The 13,600-nt window shown below is 40.6% G+C and overlaps 1 pseudogene; it reads right to left on the bottom strand.

Moving 5' to 3' along the window:
* Positions 1-8,568: 8,568 nt before the first annotated feature.
* Positions 8,569-9,845, bottom strand: LOC102743270 (heat shock protein HSP 90-beta pseudogene; annotated as a pseudogene).
* Positions 9,846-13,600: the final 3,755 nt, after the last annotated feature.

Below are 13,600 nucleotides of genomic sequence, written 5' to 3'. Positions count from 1 at the left end.
CACCAGAGGCCGATTAACCAAGACACCAAAGAGGCTCAGTTTTCAAGGACATATCATGTGCATGAGTCCCTTCCAAAGCCCGGCATCTAATTTTGTGTTTGTCATTTTGCATTCTTTTTCTTAAACAAGACCCCCCAAATTATAAAGGAATCACTCCCACAAAACCTGGATCTGCTCCCGACCTTAAACTATGCTATAGTCAGAAAACTACAGCCACAGAGCAAATCCAACCCTCTGCCTATTTTTGTACAGCTCATAGCTAGGAATGGTTGCTACATTTTTTACTGCTTGGAAAAGATGAAAAGAATAATACTTCATGACACGTGAAAGTTACATGAAATTCAAATTTCGCTTTCTATAGGTAGTTACATTGGCTCCCAGCCATGCATGCTCATTCATTTACAAATTGTCTGTGACTGCCGCCATGGCAGAGTTGAGCAGCTGTTAGATTATGCGGCCTGCAAACCTCAAAAGTATTTATTAGAGTCCTTTTACAGAAAAAGGCCTTTGCCAAGCTTGACCTACACCATCAAGTGATAACATCATAAACACAACAGAACGCTGATTGAAATTAGTTACTTTATTTAATGTGAAAAGCATGTATGATGGGGGAATTGTTTAACATAAACAACTTACAAACACTCCCAACTGTAGAAGTGAGAGGTTTGTTCTATAAAAATCTAGAAGTGTCTAAATTCACATGTGAATAGCAAAGAACCATAGCATTTTTTTTTAAGATTTTATTTATTTATTTGAGAGAGAGAGAGAGCACAAGAAGGGGGAGGGTGAGAGGGAGAAGCAGACTCCCCGCTGAGCAGGGAGCCACTCGATCCCGGGACTCCAGGATCATGACCTGAGCCGAAGGCAGTCGCTTAACCAACTGAGCCACCCAGGTGCCCAAGAACCAGAGCATCTTGTTCAATATCACTCAGAGTAAGCTATGTTTGGTCTATAGGTTAGGAGCAATGATTGGTGAGACCAAAGGCTTTGTGAGATGATTAAGGATAGAATGATTAGCAGTAAAAACCTTCCCAGGCAGGACATACAGGAAAAATCTGGCAGGATAGTTGCAAAAGATGTCTGCAGTTAGATTAACCATTAAGCATAAAATAAACATGTGTTCTGAGTTGTGGAAAAGTGTAGAGAAATGTTGCTAAAGTTGTACTTCAAAGTTTAGCTCTGAGGTGGGTTCCTAAACCAGTTAATCCAATACTTGAAACGAAGCTAAAAACTTTTGAACAATAATGACTAGGTGAATTGGGCAAGAACTGTGACAGATCATCGAATTCTGGTAGCAAAGTAGATCAAAACTACTGATTTGGCTGTCCCTCTGCATAGAAGTATGACAAGAAACTTAGGTAGAGCCGTGTGAGGGTCACTCTGAAGACCTGAGAGGGAAAAGGGGAGTCTGTCAAAGGACAGCTAGAGTACCATCTGAGTTGTTGTGACTGCTGACTGGCCAGGGCCCATGAGTGTTGCAGATTTCTCAGTCAGGCAAACAGCAGGTAGAAAATTAGACCAAAGGGCAAATCAATTGGGAAGATTAGTCAGCAAAGATGTTATTAGGTTGGGAGGTTAATGATGAAGGCACAGCTTTTTTATCAGTCAGTTGACTTTAAAGATCTCATGATTGGATTATGTAAAAAAAAAAAAGAACAAGAGATCTTCCTTAACTGACTCAGGGGCCCAAGACTTTGAAGATCCAAGTGGTCTGCTACTTCTGGTTCTGATGGAATTTTAGCTGTTTGAAGACCATTGGTTCTGTGTCTTTTGGAGAGATCACAGTCCTCTGTTCCAAAGACCAGCTGGGAATACTATCCCAACCATAGTCCAACATTTCCATTTTCATGATCAGAGAGGAGTCTTTAGAGCTGGCAGGTAAGAAGATTGTTGAGTCGATCTGAAGGGTGAGTGATTTACCAGGCAGACAGACATAGGGAAAAAAGAAATAAAGGAACATTGTGGAGCATCTGCTCTGTGCTAGCTGCTTTATATATGTTACTTCATTATCTCCACATCCCCTCAGTATATAATTATCATTGATTCCACTAAATGTCTGAAGAAACAGAGATGGTAAGTTTTGTAACAGGGGAAAACTTAGCATATCTGACTCCATATTGCTCCTATTGCCCTTGCTGCTGCGACCCATAGCTTAAACCTGCTTACAGCAAGATGTGCATAACTGCTTCTTACCCCAAATCTACCTCACTCAAGGAGATAAGGAAATATGTACAGAAATGACTATGCTCTGTTTAAGATCAGGATCGACATGGCCAGATTCCTGTACCCAAAGATTAACTGACCAAGGTCAAAGAAGTTACCCGACTTTCCCGGGATGTCTACAGATAATCAGTCACCTTTTGACTCCAACCCCATTCTGCTTCTCCCTTTTGCTAACACGAAGAAGCTTAAATTTCTTGCCAAGGGGAAATGGTTCTTTAGGACGATAGTCCCCCCATCTCTTTGGTTTGCTGGCTTTCCAAATAAAGTTGCTTTCCTTACCCCAACATCTTGCCTCTCGACTTGTTGGCCTGTCCTATAGCAAGCAGAATGAGCTTGGACTCAGTTACAGTTTCATGCTTACAATCATCCAGCCAGTAATGGTAGAGTTGAAATACAAACTCAGGTCTGACTGTCTGCTTGGCCCTGAGGTCCTCACTCCTTCCCACTCACCATCCTGCCCCCAGCAGGCCCTCCAAACAGAGAAAGCAACAAGCAGAAAAGCACATCATAAATATGGCTTGCCACTTTCAGTGACCACCAAGACATTTCTTTAAGTTTACCAGAGTTATAAAAACAGAACTAAACTAATACCCTTAATTAATTAGTAATACTGTCTCCAAGTTGGAAGGTCACATTACCCATTGTAGTCTTTCATAAAAAAAATTGCCACGTTCTAAATCTAGGAAATGTCCTTCATTGGGTCTCTTTGAGATTTTACAGAATTTAAACCTGCAAACTGGCTGTAAAAATTGCCTCAGATGCTAATGCAAAGTTTTGCTGACTACAGATTACTACAGACTACAAAAACAGCCCTTTTGGCTCCTTGCTCCATCTGTGACTAGTTTCTCTGTCACCATATTTCAATTAGAAATGAGGTTGTAATTCTGTCTTCCCTCTGCATGGGATTTCTTTACACAGGCCATTACAGTAATGAGTTACATGGTCTTCCCTCAGGTGATGGTCAGTGGTGAAAACACAGTCAGTAGATCATTAGAACAATTATTACAAGCTTCTTTAAAAATTGATTAAGGAACATGTGCTACCATTTAGAAGTCCTTCAGCAACTTATGTGATCAATTTGTAGATAATTTCTCTTCCTTCCAAAACTGCATCTTCAGATTTGTCAGAGCTTGAAGTATTTACATCCCCCCCGCCCCAATTACAAACTACTCAAAAGAGGCTATAGGGAGACACTACGATCAAGTAATGCTGTCTTAAAGAATCCTGGTATTTAGTAGATTTCTTTTGTAAACCTAGGCCTAATCTCAGATTAAACAGAACAAATGGTAGCTAAATAGATGGCCTCTTTAAATCTGTTTGCTTTACCACAGATGAACAAGCCAAGACTTTCTTAATTTGTAGTTGAGCTCTCTTCCCAACTTAGAAGCAGAGGGAAAAGGAAGACCAACCACCAACCTAAACAGAGATTCTGTAATTATAGGATTTTAGGTTTGGAGTCACTTCACTTAATCTTTGCATGACCCAGAATTCAACCCAGAAGATTAAAAGAACAGCATTTTCAATTCTATTCATGAAAATGAAGGACTTGGCTAGAGTTAATAAAGCTGAGGAGAAAAAAATATAAGTTGTTAGTCAAAGCAACATAATCCTCACTCCAATGCAAAGTGGGGGAAAAAATTTAGTTGTACATGATTTCCATTGTAAGAGGTAATACTTTGGCATACAGACTTATAAAAGAGGACATAATATCCTGAGGGTGAATTACTCCATGTGGGAGAACCATTTGAAGATTCCATTGTTGAAGCAACCGCTGAAGCTTATCAGATCTAAATAAAAGATTGATGGTGATTCTGAGCTTAAAATTTAATGCCCAAGCTAGCTACTAAATTTTACATTACAAGAATGTTGGTGGTACTGTTAAGTCAATAAAATCAATTATGCCCTCTTAGGGGATGGAGTTTATAAAATAAAAATTATTTACATATAGTGCTTTTTCAGAGGGCTTTGTTTACTTATTTCACTCACTGTCCCTTGTCAAAATTTTCATTTTGATGGATTTAATGGGTAATATTTCATACATGCTTCATTAGAAATCCCATTGTTCTAAAAATGCCCTGTTTTCCCTAGAAATTACCGATAGACATGATCATTTCTACCTATAAACATGGCATATGGATTTGCAGATACAATCTAATAACGTGATATACCCATATTCAAGAAAGCAATTCCCAACTTTTAATTTAACTGATCCTCTTCCTGGAAAAAGGAACTTCAAGACAGCTACATTGTACTGTGAAGAAATAATCGATATAATAATCATAGCTATGAGGCTGCTTTTTCTTTTTTTTTTTAAGATTTTATTTATTTGACAGAGACACAGCTGAGAGAGTGAACACAAGCAGGGGGAGTGGGAGAGAGGGAGAAGCAGGCTTCCCGTGGAGCAGGGAGCCTGATGTGGGGCCCGATCCCAGGACCCTGGGATCATGACCCGAGCCGAAGGCAGACGCTTAACAACTGAGCCACCCAGGTGCCCCTGTGAGGCTGCTTTGTAAATAAATGGTGAGTGTCTGTTTATCCAACACCTTAGTTACTATGTAAGTCTTTTCCCAAAACCAGGTTACCAATTCACAGGAGCTTTATCTTCGGCTAAGCCCATCTCTCAAGTGAGTTAAAGGCTCGTGAGAGAAGGTAAGTGACCTTTCCTGGGTTTAAAGTGGGCTGTGAGATGAGGACCTGTGAAATGCCACTCAAAGGCAAGAGTCACAGTATTTTCCTCTGCATGATATCATTAGTGTCCCCACTGATCTCCCTTCCCCAACCTCCAGGAGGGAAAAAGCCATCTTACTAAATAAAGCAAATATAAGTACTGTAACAACATATGCCTCCAAATTGTGTTTGTGTAAAATTATAACATCAAGATTTTGATCATTTGGGCTGATCAGATACTTGGTGACGTTTATAATCAAGAAATCAAAGATGACAGTGTGGAAAAAGTCACAAACGCTATCCTAAGTAATCATTTAAAACATATTTCAAAATAAACTATGATATTAAGTTTATTAAGTCAGAATTAGAATGTGAGAAAGACAAATTTCTAGGTCAGTAGTGAAATAATTTATTATTTTGTTTTCTTAATGGGGGGAGGATATATTTTAATCATTAGGGAGAAATCCTGTTTCCTATTCCTAAATATATTGGATTAATGTCATATGTGCATCCAGTTAGCTAGGAAGAAGGCCATTTTATTTTTATTTATTTATTTATTTATTTGACAGAGAGATAGAGAGCACAAGTAAGCAGAGCGGCAGGCAGAGGGAGAAGCAGACTCTCTGCTGAGCAGGGAGCCCGATGCGGGACCCATCCCAGGACCCTGGCATCATGACCTGAGCCAAAGGCAGACGCTTAACCAACTACACCACCCAGGCGCCCCGGAAGAAGGCCATTTTAGGGAACATTAATCATTTTAATTCAAGATAAAGATATAAAGAGCACTAATCAATTACATTTAAGTTCTGAAATCAAGAATTTACTCAAAAAAGGTTTTCTAGGTTTTCATCAGCTAATACAATTATTCTTTAAAGATGTTTCTAGTATCAGATTTAAGCTGTTTTTCTTTTCCCAGGTCACTTGCACCATTACCCCCTCTATAAAATCCCATATTTGGTAAAACACAAAATATATGACATCCATTTTTTTTTAATTTATAAGGTTTAAAAAGAATTACAAAAGATACAAACACTCGTATGCAAGTCAAACATTACAGAGGTGTATAACCCCCCTTCACCTTCTCCAATCCCATCCCCCTGAGAAACTCAATGTTAACATTTTAGAGTATATCCTCCACACCAAACAAATATGTACAAATGCATCTATCCAAACACAAATGCATAATTATAAAAGCTCTGCTTTATAAAGTCAGAATCTATTCTCTATATTAATCAGGACTCTTTTGATTACAAGTAACAGAAACAGAAAGTAGTTTAAGTAAAAGGGAGGATTTATTGGTTCACAAATCTGGTAGGCTTCAAGCACAGCTGGATCTAGGGACTTAAAGCAGCACCTGGTCTAGCTTTGTCTTGATTCAGTTTTTCTCTATATTGGGACATTCTTGGGAAAGTCTCCCCCTGTGGTGGCAAGATAGGCACCACAGCTCGGGGTGTACATATTTATAGTTCCAAACCCAGGAGAAAAGAGAGTATGTTTCTTTTTCAACAGAAACAATGAAAGTTCTGAGATTTTGCACTTACTGCCTCTGATTATATTAAGTGTTCATCCCTGAATCAATCCCTGTGGCTAGAGGAATGCTCTGATTCTCCAGTCATGTGTCATGGGCACACATGGATTGAGAACAGGGGCCTGTCTTAGTTTGGGCTGCCATATAAAAATATCCTACACCGAGTAGCTTAAACAACAAGCGTTTATTTATCACAATTCTAGAGGCTGAGAAGTCCAATATCAAGGTGCTTTAAGATCCGGTATGTGGTAAGGACACTCTTCCTGGTTTGCAGATGGTTGTCTTGGCGAGAGAAAGAGACAGAGATAAAGAGGCAGAGAGAGACAGAGATAGAGATGGAAGAAAAGGAGTGAGGGTAATGGGGAGGTGGAGGAAGAAGGAGAAGGACTGAGAGAAAGAATTCATGTCTCTTCTTATAAGGGCACTAATCCCCTTCATGATCTATCACCTCCCAACAGGCCCACTTCCTAATACCATCACATTAGGAGTTACGATTTCAACATTTGAATTTGGTTAGCAGAGTGTGTGTGACACAAACACTCCCAAAAGGAAAATCCAGGTCCTATTTTACAAAAAAGGGTAACGAATCCTGCGTCAGCAAAATCAACACATTATCAATTGCATCCTGTACCCTGCTTTCTTCATTTAGTAGTATATTATGAATATCCCTCTGTATAAAGTAATCAGTGTAAATATAATGTCAATAATGGAAGAAAACATCTCATTTTGTAAATCCCTATAGAATTTACCATTCTATTCTTTTTTTTTAATTTTTTTTTTTAAAGATTTTATTTATTTATTCATGAGAGATAGAGAGAGAGAGAGGCAGAGGCAGAGGGAGAAGCAGGCTTCTCGCAGAGCAGGGAGCCCGATGCGGGACTCGATCCCAGGACCCTGGGATCATGACCTGAGCGGAAGGCAGGCGCTTAACCGACTGAGCCACCCAGGCGTCCCTACCATTCTATTCTTGATGGATGTTCAGCTGTCCCTGCTCCCTCCACCTCCCCCACTTCCCACAGAGTTTTATAAACAGTGATGCCAAGAAATATCCTTGTATTGTCTGATTCATTTATTTCTGCAGCATAGATTCCTCAAAGTAGGATTGCAAGTTCAAAAGATGAACATGTTTAATGTTTTAGTATCTGCTGACTGATTATATTTCAAAATCTGTTGTTTGTACTCCCATCAACAACATGGGATGAGAATGTTGGTTCCTCCCATCCTTTACGATGTTATTATATATGTTTATGTTATTACATAGGATATCATATACCCATAGGATATTATAACCTCTTCAGTTTTTTTCAAATCTCAAGGAAGTAAAACAATATCACGCTCATATAAAGAATGACAAGGGGTGCCTGGGTGGCTCAGTCGGTTAAGCTTCTGCCTTCAGCTCAGGTCATGATCCCAGGGTCCTGGAATCGAGTCCCACATCCAGCTCCCCACTCAGCGGGGAGTCTGCTTCTCCCTCTCTCCCTGCTCGTGCTCTCTCTCTTTCAAATAAATAAATAAAATCTTTAAAAAAAACTAAAACAATGATGAATCTGCATATGCGAGAAACATCTAAAATCTGTATGTCAGTAAAAAGACAACTTCTACAATCTTGAAAGCCAGACTCAGACCAGAAGAGAATATTTGCTTCAGATATGACTAGATGAAGGCTTCGGGTTCCTCATTTGTATCTCCTTAACCATTTAGTGACAATTTGATTTTTTCATATTTTTATTGGGCACTTGTTTTTCCTCCTCTGCAATTAACTTGTCTGGGTCCTTTGTTTATTTTTTAATGGATTGCTGATTTTTTTTTTCACCAACTTTAAAAGTTCTTTATATATTAAGAATGGTTTCTGAATTTTATCTATTCCTCCTTTAGGAGCATATATTTATTTTTTTTAAATAAAACTATTTTGTATACTTTAATTTCTGAACAAAATAAACAAAAAACCCCATAATACACAGCCAAATTCCTTATCAAATATGGGAAGGGCTAAGGCTTGAGGCCCTTATATCCTGCCTCAAAGACAGGAGAAAAATAAAAAAACACTAGACATCAGCAGAGGGAACCAGGTGAACTGGGGCCATTCCTGGCTGCTGGGGAGGAGCTATGGGGACACTATTCACGGGCCCATGGTCTGTCGATAGAAACCCCTAATCTACCTCTTCCATGAGAGAGGCATCCGCATCACCCTCAGGGCTGGGGTGGGGGTGGGGGAGTCTCATCAGGAACAGCAGCTCTGGGTTCCTCTGCTGTCACTTCATCTTCGTCAATGCCCAGGCCTCTCTTGATCATGTGGTAGATGCGGTGGTCGTGAGTCTGGGGATCCTCCAGTGAGAAGCCAGAAGAGAGCAGAGCCCTTTCAAACAGCAGTCCTGCCAGGTCCTCGACAGCCTTGTCATTCTTGTCTGCCTCCGCCTTGTGCCGCGGCATCTCCACAATGGGGCGGTCAGAGTTGATCTCCAGGCGCTTTTTCGCCATCGTAGAGCCCACTGAGGCTTCGTCCCCAAGAGCCTGGGCCTTCGTGATCCTCTCCATGTTGGCCGTCCTGCTGTGGGTGCTGGTTAGTCACATTGTAGCTAGTCACACTGCCGTCACAACCAGCCTGGAGATGGTCACCTTCTCAACCTTCTTATCCAAGATTTCTTTCATGAGTTTGCAGAGGTTCCCAAGCCGGGCTTTGCTCTCCTTCATTTTCTTCTCCTCCTCTTCATCCTCAGGCAGCTCCAGGCCCTCCTTGGTAATGAGACCAGACTCTTCCCGTCGGACTCCTTGAGTTGCCCGCAGTACTCATCCACACTACCTCGTCATACACACTACCTCGAAGCCCCGCTTCGGCACTCCTCTGCAAAAGCCGAGTTGGCAACCCGCTCTTTGCTCTCACCAGTGATGTAATAGCTGGACTTCTGGGTCTCCATCACGCGGGAGACATAGGCTGAAAGAGAAGTTCTCTCATCTCCAGACTGAGAAGTGTGATAGCGCATCAGCTCAGAAAGGCGGTGCTGAGGAGTCGAGCTCTCATGGATCCCAAGCTTTAGGTTTTTAGAGAAGGCCTCGTAGAATTTCCTGTAGTTCTCCTTGTCCTCTGCCAGCTCAGAGGAGAGCTCAAGGCATTACTTTACAGTGTTTTTGCGAATGACCTTCGAGATTTTGCTCCGCTGGAGCATTTCTAGGGAGATGCTCAGGGGCAGGTCCTTGGAGTCAACCCCACCACGGATGAAGTCGAGATATTCTGGTAGCAAGTCATCACAGTTGTCCATGCTGAACACATGGTGGGCACAGAGTTTAATGTTGTTCATTTCTTCTTGTTCTCAAAGAGGTTGAAAGGAGCCCCAGGGGGGATGAACAGCAATGCCCTGAATGCCAGCTGACCTACAGAGAAGTGCCTGACTGCCAAGTCGTCTTCCCAGTCATTGGTGATAGGAGCATATATTTATTCTAATATAAGATTATTGACTTTTAATTAGTTAACATAGTATATTGAATTACGTTGCTGTATTTCCTAAGGTTGAATCACCTCTGCGTGTGGTCACAGGGCATTATTCTCTGAATCCACGTTTAAAGTCAGTTTCCAATTATTTTATTTTGGATCTTTCACTACAGAGAGAGATATATTGTTTTCCTTTGTTCATACATTTTATTTTTAATCTTTCTTTCTATACATATACATTTATTAAAATTCCTAAATGTAATCATAGATGTTTGCATCTTTTGTTTCCCTTTTTCTTTGTTCTTCCCCACCTTCCTTATCCTCATCACCCACATCATTCTTTCCCCACCCTCCGCTTTACTTCCATGCTCACATGACCATGTTAAAAATAGATTGTGCATCTTTCCATGTTTTTTTTTCTTGAAGCTGATATAATCTTATAAATATAGATGTGTCTATATGTATGTTTTTAGTTTGTCCTCCTAGGGATTTTTCTTTTTGGGCGGGGAGTGGGAGTAGGGATGGGATTCTTTTTGAATCTAGGGGTTTTTTTTTCCATCAGTTCTGGAAATTGACACACACACACGAGTTCCAAGGAACAGACTGTCTTCCAGCAAAAACTTTAAGCATACTAGGATATAAGGCACCATGAACAAGATCCAGCAGAACAGATAGATATCAGCAAAGGACTCCAGAGACCTCAGATACTGAACATATCAGACACCAAATATAAAATAACTATGTCTAATAATTTTAAAGAAATACAAGACAAGCTTGAAATATGGTCAGGCAATAAGAAATTATTTTAAAATATCAGAGACTTAAGGACCATTTAAAACTTATAAGAATGAAAACTATAATGATGAAATTGAAAACTCAATGGAAGATTTCTATTTCTGACCATAGTGGTTACCAAGATGTTTTGGACCAGTCTCCCATTGAAAATAACTAAAAATGCTGGCTAAACTGGAAAAAATATCTTAGAGGCATCAAAGAGCTAACAGAACAGTAAGAAATAACCAAGCCAAAACCTAAGTGCAATTGGAAATACAGACAAATAAGCATAATGGTGAAAACAATATTTATTTATTCAAGATAATTTCTAAATGTACTTTAACTTTGTGTGGGGGCATGCCTCATAACCTCATGTCTTGATGACCCTATGAACAAGGCCTCAACACTGAATGGCTGTCCCCTATGCTGAGGGGATATTCAACAGTGGGCTTGTCTGGACAGGGGCCAGTTGGAAGGCACTTGCCTGCACTTCTCAGAATGAGATCTGTCCCTCGAAGGTCTAGACCACAGACAGCCAACTCTGCAGAACCAGCACAACGATGGGTTTGCAAACCCTTAGCTCATAATATACAAGTAAGATTGGATTGGGGTGAGGAGGGGAAGGATGAGCTAGCCTGTCATTCTTCCTACCTGCCTTACCTAAAACAAAGAGGGTGGGGGAGGAGGCATGATGCTCACCCTCAGTTCCAGGGGAGAACGAGGCTGCTGAACTGAGTTCAGACCTGCCTTCCTTCCTGTACTGCAGTCGCTGTGTGACTATTCCCTGCTGCAACCTCCTTTCCTGCACTGGGTCGATGCATTAGGCTAAGTTCGATCACATACACAGCCTGTTCTGACACTCTGTTATGGCTCAGGGCTCTGATCACACTTACTGCCAGTACTCCAACCTCAGTTAGGATACTTCGAGCTTTACGTAACAGAAAGTCCAGCTCAGAAGGGCTTAGATACAATAAAAGGGGGTGTTTGGCTAAATGTCCTAGAGAGGATTCTCAGTTTAAGCACTAAAAAGTGATTCTGACTGATCTAGGAAATAACACATTTGTTGAAAGGATGTTGAGTAAGTCAAAGGCTAGGTAGAACCGCAGCAAAAATGAGGCCACAGAAGCAGTTTGGTAAAGACAGCGCGCTACATTCTGACCCCAGGATTCAAGATACTAAGTGCTACTTCTGAAACTGTTGCTCCAGGACACTGGGTGTTGCTACCGTCTACCACGCCTGCCGCTAACAAAATGAATTCTCCACCTTCTTCATGTCACTAGCCCGGGATTCACAGAAATCACACAGGTTGTTCCGATGGCCACGCAGAGAAGAGAAGCCTGTGCCTCAGCTGTGAAGCTGCCTGGGACTATGAATATCCAGCCCTCAGTGTTTCTACACTCAGAGGCCTCTCTGTCCCCCACTGATATGCATGTGGTGGGATATCCCCAAACATGGCAGTGTGTTGAGAAGCAGATCCGGGCCTCACAACCATATACCACATTCACTCAGAAGGCGGGAGAGCATATGAACCCCAGAAATTCCACAAAAATCCTGAGCTTCCAGCTGACTGAGTTCATGTCCAGTTCCTGTGGCTATAGGAATTTCATGAATTACCACAACCCATCACTTGGCTCCAGAGGCTGGGATTACTTTGATTGATTTAGGCCAGTTAGGGATCATCCCTGGAGCTGGGGGTGAGGATAATCTCACATAAATAACATGATTTTTTTTCCAAAATGGGTTGAGACTTAATGGATTTGGGGAGAAAACACTGTCCCCTCTCCAACTAGTCTCGCTGGTCTTTCAGAACTTATTATTTCATACCTTCTGTAATTAATTTTTTAAAAATGCACTGATTACCTCCCCAAATAGACAACAGGATTATGTGAACAAGGATTAGTTTTATAATGCTAGGATTCCCTCAGTGCCGAACACATGATAAGCATTCAGTAAATGATAATAAATTAAAGATTGGTTCTCCATTGCTCCATTGTTGGTGATGAATTAATCAAGACCATGAAAGTAAGGTTGAATTGAGCCAAATAATTAAATAACTAGACTTTTCACCAGTTATTTTAGTTTTTCACAGATACTCATTAAATTTTTACACAAAATGAGAGTAAAATATTTATCTTTCACATAACAGGGGCTATAGAGATTCCTTTTAAAGAGTTTTGAACTAGTTGGGAAAAAAGCATCATCTAAATCTAAGCTTTGTTCTTATTTCTCTTCGAGCCCTGAAATTGTCATAAAGGGTCTTCTTTATGAGGTAGGTATTTATTGTGTTGCCTCTGAGTTTATGTTTTTTATTAACTTATTTATCCCTTTCTTCCTCCCTACCCCAATCTACAGGACAATTAATACAGTTGGTTGTTAGAAGAAACATATTTCTTCAAAAGTGTGCCTTGCCCTGTTTAGTGCCAAAACGAATTCCCCTTTGGGTGAACTGATATAGTAATATACTTTATAATTATTATTCTTACTCTATTAACTATTCAGTAAATAGTGCAAGAAAGTGCTTTAGAGACCAAGCTTGCCTAACCCCCTCATCATTTGCAGATGACCACTCTAAAGAAATTGTTTTTGGAGTTTTATGAACATCCATTGGGAGCTAAATAAGCAACTGACTTACATAATTAACATAGAAATTTGGCAAAAAACAGTTTTATGGATTGCGTGTCTATTTATATAAGGAGTTTATGGTGAATTAAAAAAAAAAAAAAGTGTTTCAGAGACTTCGCCTAAGTTTCCAAGGATCTGAGTAAGGAAAGCAGTTCCATGCCTCCAATGTTAAGCAACAGTAACTAAAAAGTTGGACTTGCCATCTTAACACAGATGGTGTAGTGGAGCGCCTCAAGGCCCCCATCCTTCGCTCCACCTTGTACCCACTCTCTTTGCAATGTGACTTTGCACCTACTCCCCCTAGGGTGAGTCCTTCAACTCTGGGTTTGGCCAACAGAATAAGAGAGAGTGAAAGTGTG

The sequence above is a fragment of the Leptonychotes weddellii genome, chromosome 1 (assembly GCF_054177405.1).
Source record: "Leptonychotes weddellii isolate Sample4059 chromosome 1, ASM5417740v2, whole genome shotgun sequence".
NCBI lineage: Eukaryota > Metazoa > Chordata > Mammalia > Carnivora > Phocidae > Leptonychotes > Leptonychotes weddellii.
This window is presented reverse-complemented; position numbering and strand designations above follow the sequence as displayed.